The sequence below is a fragment of the Rhinolophus ferrumequinum genome, chromosome 9, assembly GCF_004115265.2.
Source record: "Rhinolophus ferrumequinum isolate MPI-CBG mRhiFer1 chromosome 9, mRhiFer1_v1.p, whole genome shotgun sequence".
NCBI lineage: Eukaryota > Metazoa > Chordata > Mammalia > Chiroptera > Rhinolophidae > Rhinolophus > Rhinolophus ferrumequinum.
In genome coordinates this window covers 93523304-93536684 of record NC_046292.1, presented here as the reverse complement: position 1 = coordinate 93536684, position 13381 = coordinate 93523304, and the positions used below count along the sequence as shown (strand labels likewise).

At 39.8% G+C, this 13381-nt stretch overlaps 1 pseudogene; it reads right to left on the bottom strand.

Annotated features, from left to right (window-relative positions):
* Positions 1-4172: 4172 nt before the first annotated feature.
* LOC117027141 (pancreatic progenitor cell differentiation and proliferation factor-like) lies at positions 4173-4566 on the bottom strand (annotated as a pseudogene).
* Positions 4567-13381: the final 8815 nt, after the last annotated feature.

Below are 13381 nucleotides of genomic sequence, written 5' to 3'. Positions count from 1 at the left end.
AAAACTTGGATCTTTGCTAGAGCAACACCTTGTATTGATTAGATACATTTCTTCTAAGAAATACAAAGGATGTACACATTTATAATGTGCGTCCTCATAGACACCACTTGAATTTTCAAGGATAGATGTAGCTTCAATGTATGGATCAGAAAATAAAGATTAAGGATTCAAGCATAAATGTTGGTTCTTACTGGGAGGCAGAGCTCTTTAGTGGGGAGAAAGTTGGGGTATAAGTCAAAAGATTAGGATGACTGTCTAAATTTTGCCACTAGCCATGAAAAATTGGACAAATCACCTATTGTCTCTATGACTTTGTTTCTCCATTTGTAGATGGAGGTAAACTTCCACTCATTTTTGTATTTCAGAACTGTAGATTCAGAGTTGCAATGAGTATCTAGTTATATGATTTCTATAAAAACCCTTTTGGAAAAAGTACACTTGTGTATACATGAATGGGAAAAAGTCTTTTAAAAAAGTGGAACTAGGCCTTGTATTTACTGGAATTATCTTCATAATTCATAAAGAGTAAATCCTGTTTATTCTACAGGTAAATGATGGAAGTCTCTGTATTACTATTCTAATCGTGTTACATTCTCACAGTGTGTATTGATATCTCACTGTTATTTTAATTTGCAATTATCTAATCATGTATGATATTGATTATCTTTTCATAAGCTTATCTGCCATCTGTCTATCTTCTCTGGTGATGAGGTTTCTGTTCAGCTCTTGCTCATTTTGCAATTGGGTAGTTTGTTTCCTTTTTTTGATTTTAGTAATTAACTTTTTCATTTATTTATATATTTTTGATAAAATTGTGTATATGTAAGGTGTACACGATTCGATGTGCACATACATAGTGAAATGGTCACTACGGTCAAGCTAACTAGCACGTTATCTCCTCACATAGTTACTATTTTTTGGTTGTGTGATGAGTGCACCTAAAATCTACTTTCAGCATACTTCCACAGTATCAATATAGCATTATTAACTACAGTCATCAGGCCTATACATTATATCTCTAGACTTACGCATCTGACACAACTAAAGCTTTATACCCTTTGACCAGCATCTCTCCATCTCCCAGCCCCCAACACCCAGTAACTACTCTCTGCCTCTGTGAGTTTGATTGGTTTTTTATTATTGAGTTTTAAGAGAACTTTGTATATTTTGGATACCAGTCCTTTATCAGATGTGTGTTTTACAAATATTTTCTCCCAGTCTGTGGTTTGTTTTCTCATTCTCTTAAGAGAATCTTTTACTAAACACAAGTTTTAAATTTTACTGTAGTCCCGCTTGTCAACTTTTTCTTTCATGATTGTGCTTTTGGTATTGCATCCTTTAATTCAAATGTTAATTTATTTACACATAAATTGATTTTAAGAAAATTCTTTGCCTCAGGCAGTACATGGATATGTTTTAAAATCTGCATAAAATAGACTAAATTACTCCTGTAAACACAAATAATAGTGAAGTCTAATACATTCATCTGCCCTAAATGAACTTCTGATGTAATTTCTTCTTTTTCTTCATCTTTTCTTTTTTAAACCAGGAGACAAATTCAGAATACTACATGTTAAATCAACCATGCACTTATGAAAATTGCTAAAGCTTTCTGCAGAATTGGAGATAATGTTTTTAAAAATTATTAAATGCCCCACATCTTCTTTATCCATTCATCCCTTGATGGATACCTGGGTTCTTCCATATCTTGACTATTGTAAATAATACTATAATGAACACAGGATGCATACATCTTTTTGAATTAGTGTTTTGAATTTCTTTGGATAAATACCCAGCAAAGGAATTTCTGGATCATAAAATAGCTCTGTTTTTTAATTTTTTTGAGGAACCTCCATAATGTTCTCCACAGTGGCGGCACCAATTTGCATTCCCACCGACAGTGCATGAGGGTTTCCTTTTTCTCCACAGACTCACCAACTCTTGTTTGTTGATTTATTAATGATAGTTGTTCTGACAGGTGTGAGGGAATAGTTCATTGTAGTTTTTATTTGCATTTCTCTGATGATTAGTGATGAGCATATTTTCATTTGCCTATTGGCCATCTGCCTGTCCTCTTTGGACAAATGTCTATTCAGGTCCTGTGCCCATTTTTTAATTGGATTCCGTGTTTTTTTTCTTTGGTGTTAAGTTGTATGAGTTCTTTATAAATTCTTGATATTAACCCCTTATTGGATGTATCATTGGTGAATATCTTCTTCCATTCAGTAGGTTGTTTTTTTGTTTTGCTAATGGTTTCCTTCACTGTGCAAAAATTCTTTAGATTGATGTAGTCTGATTTGTTTAATTTTTTTTCTTTTGGTTCTCTTGCTTGAGGAGATATAGCAGAAAAAAATATCACTAAGAGCAATGTCAGAGAATTTACTGCCTCTCTTTCTTCTAAGAGTTTTATGGTTTCACATCTTATATTTAAGTCTTTAATCCATTTGCAGTTTATTCTTGTATGTGGTGTAAGAAGGTGGTTTAGTTTCATTTTTTTTTTTGCATGTGTTTGTCCAGTTTTCCCAACACAATTTATTGAAGAAACTGTCTTTACCCCATTGTATATTCTTCCATTTATTGTCATAGAATAATTGACCATATAAGCCTAGGTTTATTTCTGGGCTTTCTATTCTGTCCCATTGATCTATGTGTCTGTTTTTATGCTAGTACCACATTGTTTTGATTACTATGACCTTGTAGTATAGTTTGACATTAGGTAGCATGAAACCTCCAATTTTGTTCTTTCTCAGTATTGCTGTGGCTATTACAGGCTTTTTGTGGTTCCATATAAATTTTAGGATTATTTGTGCTGGTTCTGTGAAAAATGCCATTGGTAATTTGTTAGGGATTGCATTGAATTTATAGATTGCTTTGGGTAGTATGGACATTTTAATGATGTTAATTCTTCCTATCCATGAGCATGATGTAGCCATCCATTTCTTTGTGTCTTCTTCAATTTCTTTCATCAAAGTCTTATAGTTTTCCAAGACTTATAGTTTCACAATTCTTTTAGCTCCTTGGTTAAATTGATTCCTAGGTATTATATATTTTTGATGCAATTATAAATGGGATTTTTAAAAATTTCTCTTTCTAATAATTCATTATTGGTGTATAAAATGCAACTGATTTCTGAATATTAATTTTGTAGATACTTTACTAAATTCATTCATCAATTCTAATAGTTTTTGGTGGGGTTTTTAGGGTTCTCTCTATATAGTATCATGTCATCTGCAAATAATGACAGTTTTACTTTTTCCTTTCCAGTTTAGATGCCTTTTATTTATTTTTCTTGTCTGACTGCTATGGCTAGGAATTCCAATACTATGTTGAATAGAAGTGAAAGTGGACATTTTTTTGTCTTGCTCATGACCTTAAAGAAAAAAAAAAGCTTTTAGCTTTTCATCATTAGTATAATATTATTAATAGCTGTGGGTTTGTCGTACATGGCCTTTATTATGTTCCGTCTATCCCCACTTTGCTGAGTTTTTATCATAAATGGATGTTAGATTTTTGTCAAATGTTTTTTAATGCATTCATTGATATGCTTTTTATCTTTCATTTTGTTTATGTAATGTATGACATGAATTGATTTGCAAATATTGAACCAAACTACCTTCCCAGTAATAAATGCCACTTAATTGTGGTGCATTATCTTTTTAATGTATTGTTGAATTCGGTTTACTAATGCTTTGTTGAGATTCTTTTCACCTATGTTCATCAAGGATATTGGCCTGTAATTCTCTCTCTCTCTCTCTCTCTCTCTCTCTCTCTCTCTCTCTCTGTAATATCTTTGTCTGATTTTGAAGTCAGCGTAAAGGTGACCCATATAAAATGAGCTAGGTAGTATTCCCTCCTCCTGTATGTTTTTGGAATAGTTTGAAAAGCATAGGTGTTAATTCTTCTTTGAATGTTTGGTAAAATTCACATGTGAAGCCATCTGGTCTAGGAGTTATGTTTGTTCAGAATTTTTTTTCTTCTGACTGCTTGTTTATTTGCCACTTGGTGAAAGGCACACCATTACGAAATGGCAGCAGGCTCACATGTGGCTCAGAGAATAAAGAACGAGACTCTCTCAAGTTCCTTTTTGGTGCTTTGCTGTTTTGCTAGAAAATAACCCAACTGCTTCTGCTTGCTGCAGCCTGCGTCGTCTATAGGGTGAGGTGAGGAGGGCCTCAAAAGAGCCTAGAACTTCTGGAAGTCTGGTGGCTGTTGGTGAACACTCGGGATGGGGACCCAGCGTTAGCTTTGCTCGGCTGGGCATCAGGCTGCTTCATTGTGGCATCCTGAGCATGGTCACAGGTGATAATGCTGCTGGAAGCCTAGAGAGGATTGTGAGTGCTCTGGGGACTCCAACATTGTGGCCATAAATGGGACAGTGGACTTCCCAACAAAGAAGCTTGCCCACCAGTGACCTGGGTTAGCCTTGGGGAGAGCCAGGTGGTGGCGGATTGCTTCCCCAGGGTACTCGGCACCTACACAGGAGCTGTTACTGGAAGTGGAACCCAGGTGGTGCCGGTAGTAGTCACGGGTGGCCACAAGCAAGCCACTGGAAGGGATGGCTGCCATGCTCTTGCTTGTGGGCTGGTGGAAACCTGGGGCTGCAACCCCTCTTGGGCCTTGGTGTAAGATCACAGGTGGTGGGGACAGGGGCCCAAGGCCATTTGCAGAGGAGACAGCGTGAGGCCGCTCCACAAGACCAAGATGCACAGAACCCAGAGTTTTTTTAATTACAGATTCAATTTCTTTAGTAGTTATAAGTCTGTTCAGATTTTCTGTTTCTTCTTGATTTAATTTTAGAAGATTGTATGTTTCTGGGTATTTATGCGTTTCTTCCACATTGTCCAATTTATTTTTAATTCCTTTGGGTGTAAGAATAGATTGTTTGAAATTTTTCTTGTTTCTTGAGGTACACCAATATTGTTATGAATTATCAATGTAGAACTGCTTTGGCTGTGTTCCATAGATTTTGGGTCACTGTGTTTTCATTTTCATTTGTCCTAAGGCATCTTTTGATTTCTTCCTTGATCTCATTGTTAACCTATTCATTGTTTGGTAGCATGTTGTTTAGCCTATATGTGTTTGTATGTTTTTTATTTTATTTATTTATTTTTCTGGTGATTCATTTCTACTTTCATACCATTGTGATCTGACAAGATGCTTGATATGATTTTAATCTTCTTAAATTTACTGAGACTTGTTTTGTGGCCTAATGTGGTCTACCTTGGAAAATGTTCAATGTGCACTTGAAAAGAAAGTATATTCTGCTGCTTTTGGGTGAAATGCTCTGAAGCTATCAATTAAATCCATCTAGTCTAGTGTGTCATTTAAGTCCTCTGATTCCTTGTTGGTCTGGAAGATTTGTCCATTGCTGTCAAAGAGGGGTTAAATCCCCCTACTATAACAGTATTACTGTTGATCTCTCCCTTTATGTTGGTCAATATTTGCTTTATATATTTAGGTGCTCCTATGTTGGGTGAATATATTTTTACAAGGGTTATTGGATTAATCCATTTGTCATTATGAAATGTCCTTCTTTGTGTCTTTTTATAGCTTTTGTTTTAAAGTCTATTTTGTCTGATATAAGTATTGCTACTTCAGATTTTCAAAAATTTCCCTTTGCCTGAAATATATTTTTCCATTCCTTTACTTTCAGTCTCTGTGTGTCTTACAATATGAAGTGAGTCTCTTATAAGCAGCATTTGTAAGGGTCTTGTTACTTATTCATTCAGCCACTCTATGTCTTATGATTGGAGCATGTAAACTATTTACACTTAAAGTAACTGTTGATAGATATGTACTTATTGTCATTTTATGATTCATATTTGTGTTCCTTTTCCCCTCTTCTTCTTCTTTAAGAAGTCTCTTTAACATTTCTTGTAACACTGGTTTGTTGGTGAAAAACTCTTTAGCATTTTATTGTCTGGGAAGCTCTTTATCTTTCCTTCAATTTTAAAAGATAGCTTTGTTGGGTAAAATAGTCTTGGTTATAGATCCTTGCTTTTCATCACTTTGAATATTTCCTGCTAATCCCTTCTAACCTGCAAAATTTCTGTTGAGAAATCTGGTCAGTCTTATGGGAGGTCCCTTGTAATTGCTTTTCTCTTGCTGCTTTTAAAATTCTCTCTTTGTCTTTAGTCTTTGACATTTTAATTATGATGTATCTGGTGTGGGCCTTTTTGAGTTCATCTTGTTTGGGACTCTGTGCTTCCTGGACTCATATGTCTATTTCCTTTGCCAGATTAAGAACGTTTTCAGTCATTATTTCTTCAAATACGTTTCAATCTGTTGCTCTCTCTCTTCTCCTTTGGGTACCCCTACGATGTGAATGTTGTTACACTTGATGTTGTCCCAGCAGCCCCTTAAACTCTCCTCATATTTTAAATTATTTTTCTTTTTGCTATTATTATTGGGTGTTTTCTGCTACCTTGTCTTTCAAATCGCTGACTGGATCCTCTGCTTCATCTAACCTACTGTTGATTTCCTCTAAAGTATGCTTCATTTCAGTGATGGTATTCTTCATTTTTGTCTTGTTCTTTCTTATGTTTTCTGTCTTCCTTTTCATGTTGTCTATCTCTTTGTTGATGTTCTCACTGTGTTCATCTATTCTTCCCCTATGGTTATTGAGCATACTTATAACCAGTGTTTTGAATCTGTATCTAGTAGATTGCTTGCCTCCATTTTGTTTAGCTCTTTTTCTATTTTTTCCTGTTCTTTCATTTGGGAAACGTTTCTCTGTCTCCTCATTTTGAGTGACTCTCTGTGATTGTTTCTATGTATTAGGTAGACCTGCTACATCTTACTTGGCAGATTGTTCTTATGTAGCAGGTGTCCTGTAGGGCCCAGTGGCACAGTCTCCCTGATAACCTGAGTCTGGTGCTCTAGGAGTGTACCCTGTGTGTCTTGTGCATACCCTTCTCTTGTAGTTGAGTCTTGATTGCTGTTGGCATGTCATTGGGTAGGATTGACTCTCCAATTGACTGGCTCTGAGCATTGGCCATGCCCAGAGCATATGAGCGGACCCCCACCTCACCAGGCTTTGGTGAGTACTGAAACCACCCTTTAGGGTGCTGTGTTTGTGGCTAATCTGGTGGTGCTCTGTTGTGGTCTGAAGCTGGCCATCAGATTTGTTTTTTTCTGGAGGCTCTTGGGAGGGACTCTGATGCTAGCCAAGATAATCCACTGCCTGTGACCAGCTCTAGGCTACCTAGTAAGAATTACAAAGAAATCCACATTTGGTAGCTGCCTGTGTTAGATCGTGGAGGTGCATAGGAGAAGCCACACTGAAACTGATGTGGGCTTCCACCAGTAGCAGGTCTGGGGCAGCTCAGCAAAAGGTTCAGGGCACCCTGAGCCGGCTATCACCTGATGGTTGCCCATACAGTCAGCCACTGAAAGAGCCTCGAGTGGTACATGAATTGGTGGCAGCAGGTGTAATGCAGGTCCACCAGTCTGTACACTGGTCTGTGGTCCTGCTCCTGCTCTTGGAGGGTAGACACAGTATGGTGAGGTCAAAAAGGAACACCAACAGAGCCACAGGTAGGGGTTCATACCACTATATCCTCAATAGCAGCTGGTCGAGACACAAAAGCAAACATCTGCCAGTACCCCAACAAGGGGTCTTCCTGCACCCCAGACTGACTGGCAGCCGGGTGAGACACAGGAAGTAGGATCAACATGATCTGCAATCCACAATCTGCTTGCTAACTGCACTTGCTAGCTGCAATCCACTGTCTGCTTCTCTGCCAACCCACTAACCCCCTAGCACAGCCATGACAGTTATATTAGTGATTAATGGCTAGTCGATAACAGCTAATGGCCATCCAGCCACAGTGGATGGCCATCTAACTGAGCCAGCACCTTTCCACATGAGGCCGAGAATCTGCTCTTTGGGACTCTGTCCCCACATTCTACCCCTCCAGGGTCTCGCCTCCCAATCTATGCAACAAGCGTCTTCTGCGAGGGGCCCTGTGTCAGGAATCCAGCTCACGAGAAAAAGTTTCAGTCCAGTTCAAGTAATGTCTCAAGGGGTGTCCTTCAATGTCCACCCACTTTCTGGGCACAGCCAGAGTTTCTCGAGGTACCACCAGTCTTTTTGGGCACAGCCAGACTTCCTGAGCACAACCAGCATTCTTAGGGTACCAATCTTTCTGCGCATAGTCAGACTTCGTGGGCATAGCCAGGCTTTCTCAGGGTACTGTGCTGGGACAATAGTGGCTCACAGTCAAAGTGCTTACATATTCTCGATGGCGGCCGGTCAAGGCACAGGAAGTAAACATCCGCCTCTACCTCAACAAGGGGTCTCCCTGCACCACAGTCTTGCTGGCGGCCAGTGGAGACACAGGAAATAAACATCAGCCAGTTCCACTACATGGTGGTTCCCAAGCAGTCAAGTGGTCCATTAAATCAGGGATGAAGGCACTGCAGTGTGCACAGGTGGCATCACCCTATTCGATTCCCCACAGTCCATAGTCAGATGCCACAATGTGTGCCATCTCCACAGGGTGAGAGCTCCAAGTCCTCCCCAACCTGGGGGTGAGGGATGACCTTGACCTCACCCGCATCCACCACCAAGGACTCAGCAAGCGTTTCCTCCTGAGACTACAAGTCCTGCATCTGGACTGCCTCAGCAAGCACTTCCCAGCTGTCTTTCTCTGGCCTATGTTCATTGGAGAACTGTCCACGTCTTCCCACCCCTCCACAGGAGTCCAGCTCTCTGGCAGCTGCATGGCTCTTTCTATGCTGGTTGGAGAACTATTCATGTCCTCCCATCCCTCCTAGGGGGTCCAACTTCTGAGAACAGTGGCCACTGGGCACCACACACTGTGTGGGGACCACATGTCCTCCTGCCAGAGTCAGACATCATTCCTACCTGGCCAGAATCCTGCTCACCGCACCAGGCGTCCGACTGGGTGGAGGCCTTGGTGTCAGATGTCCACAACCCTTGGAGCCTACAGCAGCAGCAGATTATCAAAAGGAAGGCTATGCCTGCTACGGCCCATAGGGCGGCGTGCCATCTGGAGGCTTGAAAGGACCACCAATTCACCAGGGGTCACATTTTTCCCACACAGATTGCATTTTTGCTCTTGGCGCTGCTCTTCACGGGCTTCCTGACACTGAGTGTTTATACGCACAAACTGCTCCACTGCCATTTGGAGAGCTTTGGCTGGCACCATACCGTGCTTGCTGTGCCATGTGTCATGCAGGGACTTTGGTCCCATTCCCTGCACAAGAACGCAAGATATGGTGAGGCCGAAAAGGAACAAGAACGGAGCCATAGATAGGGGAGTCATACCACTATATCCTCGATCGCGGCTGGTTGAGACACAAAAGCAAACATCTGCCAGTACCCCAACAAGGGGTCTTCCTGTACCCCAGTCTCACTGAAGGCTGGGAGAGATACAGGAAGTAGGATCAACATGATCTGCAATCCACAATCTGCTTGCTAACCGCACTTGCTAGCCGCAGTCCACTGTCTGCTTCTCTGACAACCCACCAACCCTCTTGCCAGCACAGCCACGGCAGTTATATTAGTGACTAATGGCTACCTGGTAATAGCTGATGGCCAACCAGCCACAAAGGATGGTCGTCTGATTACAGCTGTTGGCCATCTAATAACCAAGCCAGCACCTTTCCATGTGAGGCCAAGAGCCTGGAAACTGCTCTTTGGGACTCTGTCCCCACAGCAGGATTCTAGGATATCACCAGGCTGGGGCAAGTGGTGTTCATCAGGTTAATGCAGATTCAGAAATAGTGCCAATGCTGAGCCTGAGACTCAGCAAAGGCCTAATCCAGCCACTGCCCGCCTGGGTCTGTAGGTCTTTGAGAGTTTTTAAAGAAGGACTGCAGCATGGGCCAAGACCAGCTACCTGCTTCCTAAAGAGCCTCTTGCAGTGTGTAAATTGGGTTTGGCTGGGTCTCAGGGAGTCATCAAGGTAAAGTGAACAGAATTCACCAGGCCAGTGCAGATTCACGTTTGGACATTGATGGGAGGGCTCTACATAGGATAGATGCCACTGCTTGTTAGCCAGCTGTGTAAAAACAGCACTCAACACAGGGACAATGGTGGCTGTTCCTCCAGCCCTTGCTCTGAAGCCACATACTCAATTTCTCCCTCTATGTCTCTAGTGCGTCCCAAGTCACTGTTCTTATGCCAGAGCCCAGGGTGAGTGCCTGCAAATGAGTGAGTCTGTGAGTGTGTCCATTAAGAGAATGTTTGAGTTTCCTGCAGTCTTCTATCTCACCTGGAGTGATGGAATTCCCAATGATTTTCATAGCCCCAAGATGTGGGGGGGCTCCTCTTCCCAGCACTGGTGCTTCAGGATGAGGAGTCCAGTGTACGGACGGGACACCTTGCTCCTCAGGGGGGACCACTGCAGCTGAGATATCCCTCTCAATTCTCAGCTGGGATTGGCGCCAGCCCATTTCACATTTCCCCTGCTACTAGTCTTGATGTGGCTTCTTTTTATACACTTAGTTATAGGACTTCTATCCAGCTAGTCTTCAGATGGTTCTCCAGGTTGATTGTTCTATAGTTTAGTTTAGGTAGTTTAGGTATCATCATAGGAGCAGGCAATCACAGCAATTCTTATCCCACCATCTTGAATGGAACCTGTGTGTGAGATTTTTCTGGGACTTCTCAATTGGCAAATTCAGTTCTAATTTCATTTCTTGTATGCTCTGTTGAATTACACTTTTTTTTTTTACTTTTATATATATATATATATTTTAATTAATTAACTTATTTTTTAATTTATTGGGGTGACAATTGTTAGTAAAATTACATAGATTTCAGGTGTACAATTCTGTATCACATCACTATAAATTACATTGTGTGTTCACCACCCAGAGTCAGTTCTCCTTCCATCACCATATATTTGATATCCTTTACCCTCATCTCCCACCCCGCACCCCCCTTACCCTCTGGTAACCACTAAACTATTGTCTGTGTCTATGAGTTGTTTTTTTTTTTCTTAGACGTTTATCATTTATATCCCTCACACTGTGGACCCCCAACCCCCCATCCATTATCTCTCTGACATCGCAACAAGCCATCCCATTTCCACTATCTCCAATTCCAATGCTGTACTCTGCCTCTTGTAAATGTATATATATACCTATATATACATATATATGTGTGTATATATATATATATATATATATATATATATATATATATATATATAATATTATAATTGGCATTCATTATTGTTCAGCTTCAGGTCTACAGTGCAGTCATCAGGCATCTACATCTTCCCTGAGATGGTCTCCCAAATGGGACACGTGTCTATCGGATACCCTACAAAATCTTTACAACATTATTGATTACGTTCTCCTGATTAATTTTCAAAACCCCGTGGCCAACTTGTGGTTACTGATTGTTTTCTAATCCCCTCACCTTCCCCCTTACCCCCACCCCTCCGCCCATCTAGCAACCCTCAGTTTTTCCTCTTTGTCTCCAAAACTGTTTCTGATTAGTTCATTCACTTATTCTTTTCTTTAGATTCCACATATAAGTGATATCATATGGTACTTATCTTTCTCTGTCTGACTTATTTCACTTAACATAATGTTTTCTAGGTCCATCCATGTTGTTGCAAATGGTAAGATTTCTTTCTTCTTTATAGCTGCGTAGTACTCCATTGTATAAATGTACCACATTTTCTTAACCCAGTCATCTACCGATGGGCATTTCGGTTGTTTCCATGTCTTGGCTATTGTGTATAGTGCTGCAATAAACATAAGAGTGCATAAAGATTTTGAATTGGAGTTTTGGATTTCTCCGGATAGATTCCTAGGAGTGGAATTACTGGATCATAGGGTAGTTCCATTTTCAGATTTTTGAGATACCTCCATACTGTTTTCCACAGTGGCTGCACCAATCTGCAATCCCAAGAACAGTGCACAAGCGTTCCCTTTTCTCCACATCCGCGCCAGCACTTGTTGTTTGTTGATTTATTGATGATAGCCATTATGACCATCTAATAATGAGGTGGTATCTCATTGTGGTTTTTATTTGCATTTCTCTGATGGTTAGTGAGGTTGAGCATTTCTTCATATGTCTGTTTGTCATCTGTATGTTCTTTTTAGAAAAATGTCTCTTCAAGTCCTCTGCCCATTTTTTAATTGGGTCGCTTTTTTTTTTTTTTTTGGAGTTGAGTTGAGTGAGTTTTTTATAGATTTGTGATATTAATCCCTTATCAGATATGTCATTGGCAAATGTCTTTTCCCATTCAGTAGGATCCCTTTTTGTTTTATTGATGGTTTCCTTTGCTGTGAAAAAACTGTTTAGTTTGATATAATCCCACATGTTTATTTTTTCTCTAACTTCCCTCGAGCAAGGGGATATATCAGCAAAAATTTTACTCCGGGTAATGTCTGAGAAGTTTCTTCCTATATTTTCTTCTAGGTATTTTATGGTTTCAGATCTTACATTTAAGTCTTTAAGCCATTTTGAATTTATTTTTGTATATGGTGTAAGGAGGTGGTCCAGCTTCATTTTTTTGCATGTGTCTGTCCAGGTTTCCCAGCACCATTTATTGAATAGACTGTCTTTACCCCATCGTACATTATTGCTTCCATCGTCGTAGATTAAATGGCCATATAGGCATGGATTTATTTCTGGACTCTCTATTCTGTTCCATTGATCTATGTGTCTGTTTTTATGCCAGTACCATGCTGTTTTGATTACTGTAGCCTTGTAGTATAATTTGAAGTCAGGTATTGTTATACCTCCCACTTTGTTCTTATTTCTCAAGATTGCTGAGGCTATCCGGGGTCTTTTAGTGTCCCATATAAATTTTAGGATTATATGTTCTATTTCTGTGAAAAACGTCGTTGGTAGTTTGATAGGAATTGCGTTGAATATGTATATTGCCTTAGGCAGTATGGACATTTTAACTATATTAATTCTTCCTATCCATGAACATGATATGTGTTTCCATCTATTTATATCTTCTTTCATTCTTTTCTTCAGTGTCTTATAATTTTCTGAGTACAGATCTTTTACTTCTTTGGTTAAATTTATTCCCAGGTATTTTATAGTCTTTGGAGCAATTGTAAATGGGATTGTTTTTTTAATTTCTCCTTCTGATGTTTTATTATCAGTATATACAAATGCAACTGATTTCTGAATATTAATTTTGTATCCTGCTACTTTATTAAATTCATCTATCAGCTCTAATAGCTTCTTGGTGGAGTCTTTAGGGTTCTCTATATGTAGTATCATATCATCTGCATATAATGATAATTTTACTTCCTCCTTACCAATTTGGATGCCTTTTATTTCTTTTTCTTGTCTGATTGCTGTGGCTAGAACTTCCAGCACTATGTTGAATAGAAGCGGAGATAGTGGGCAACCTTGCCTTGTTCCTGATCTTAGGGG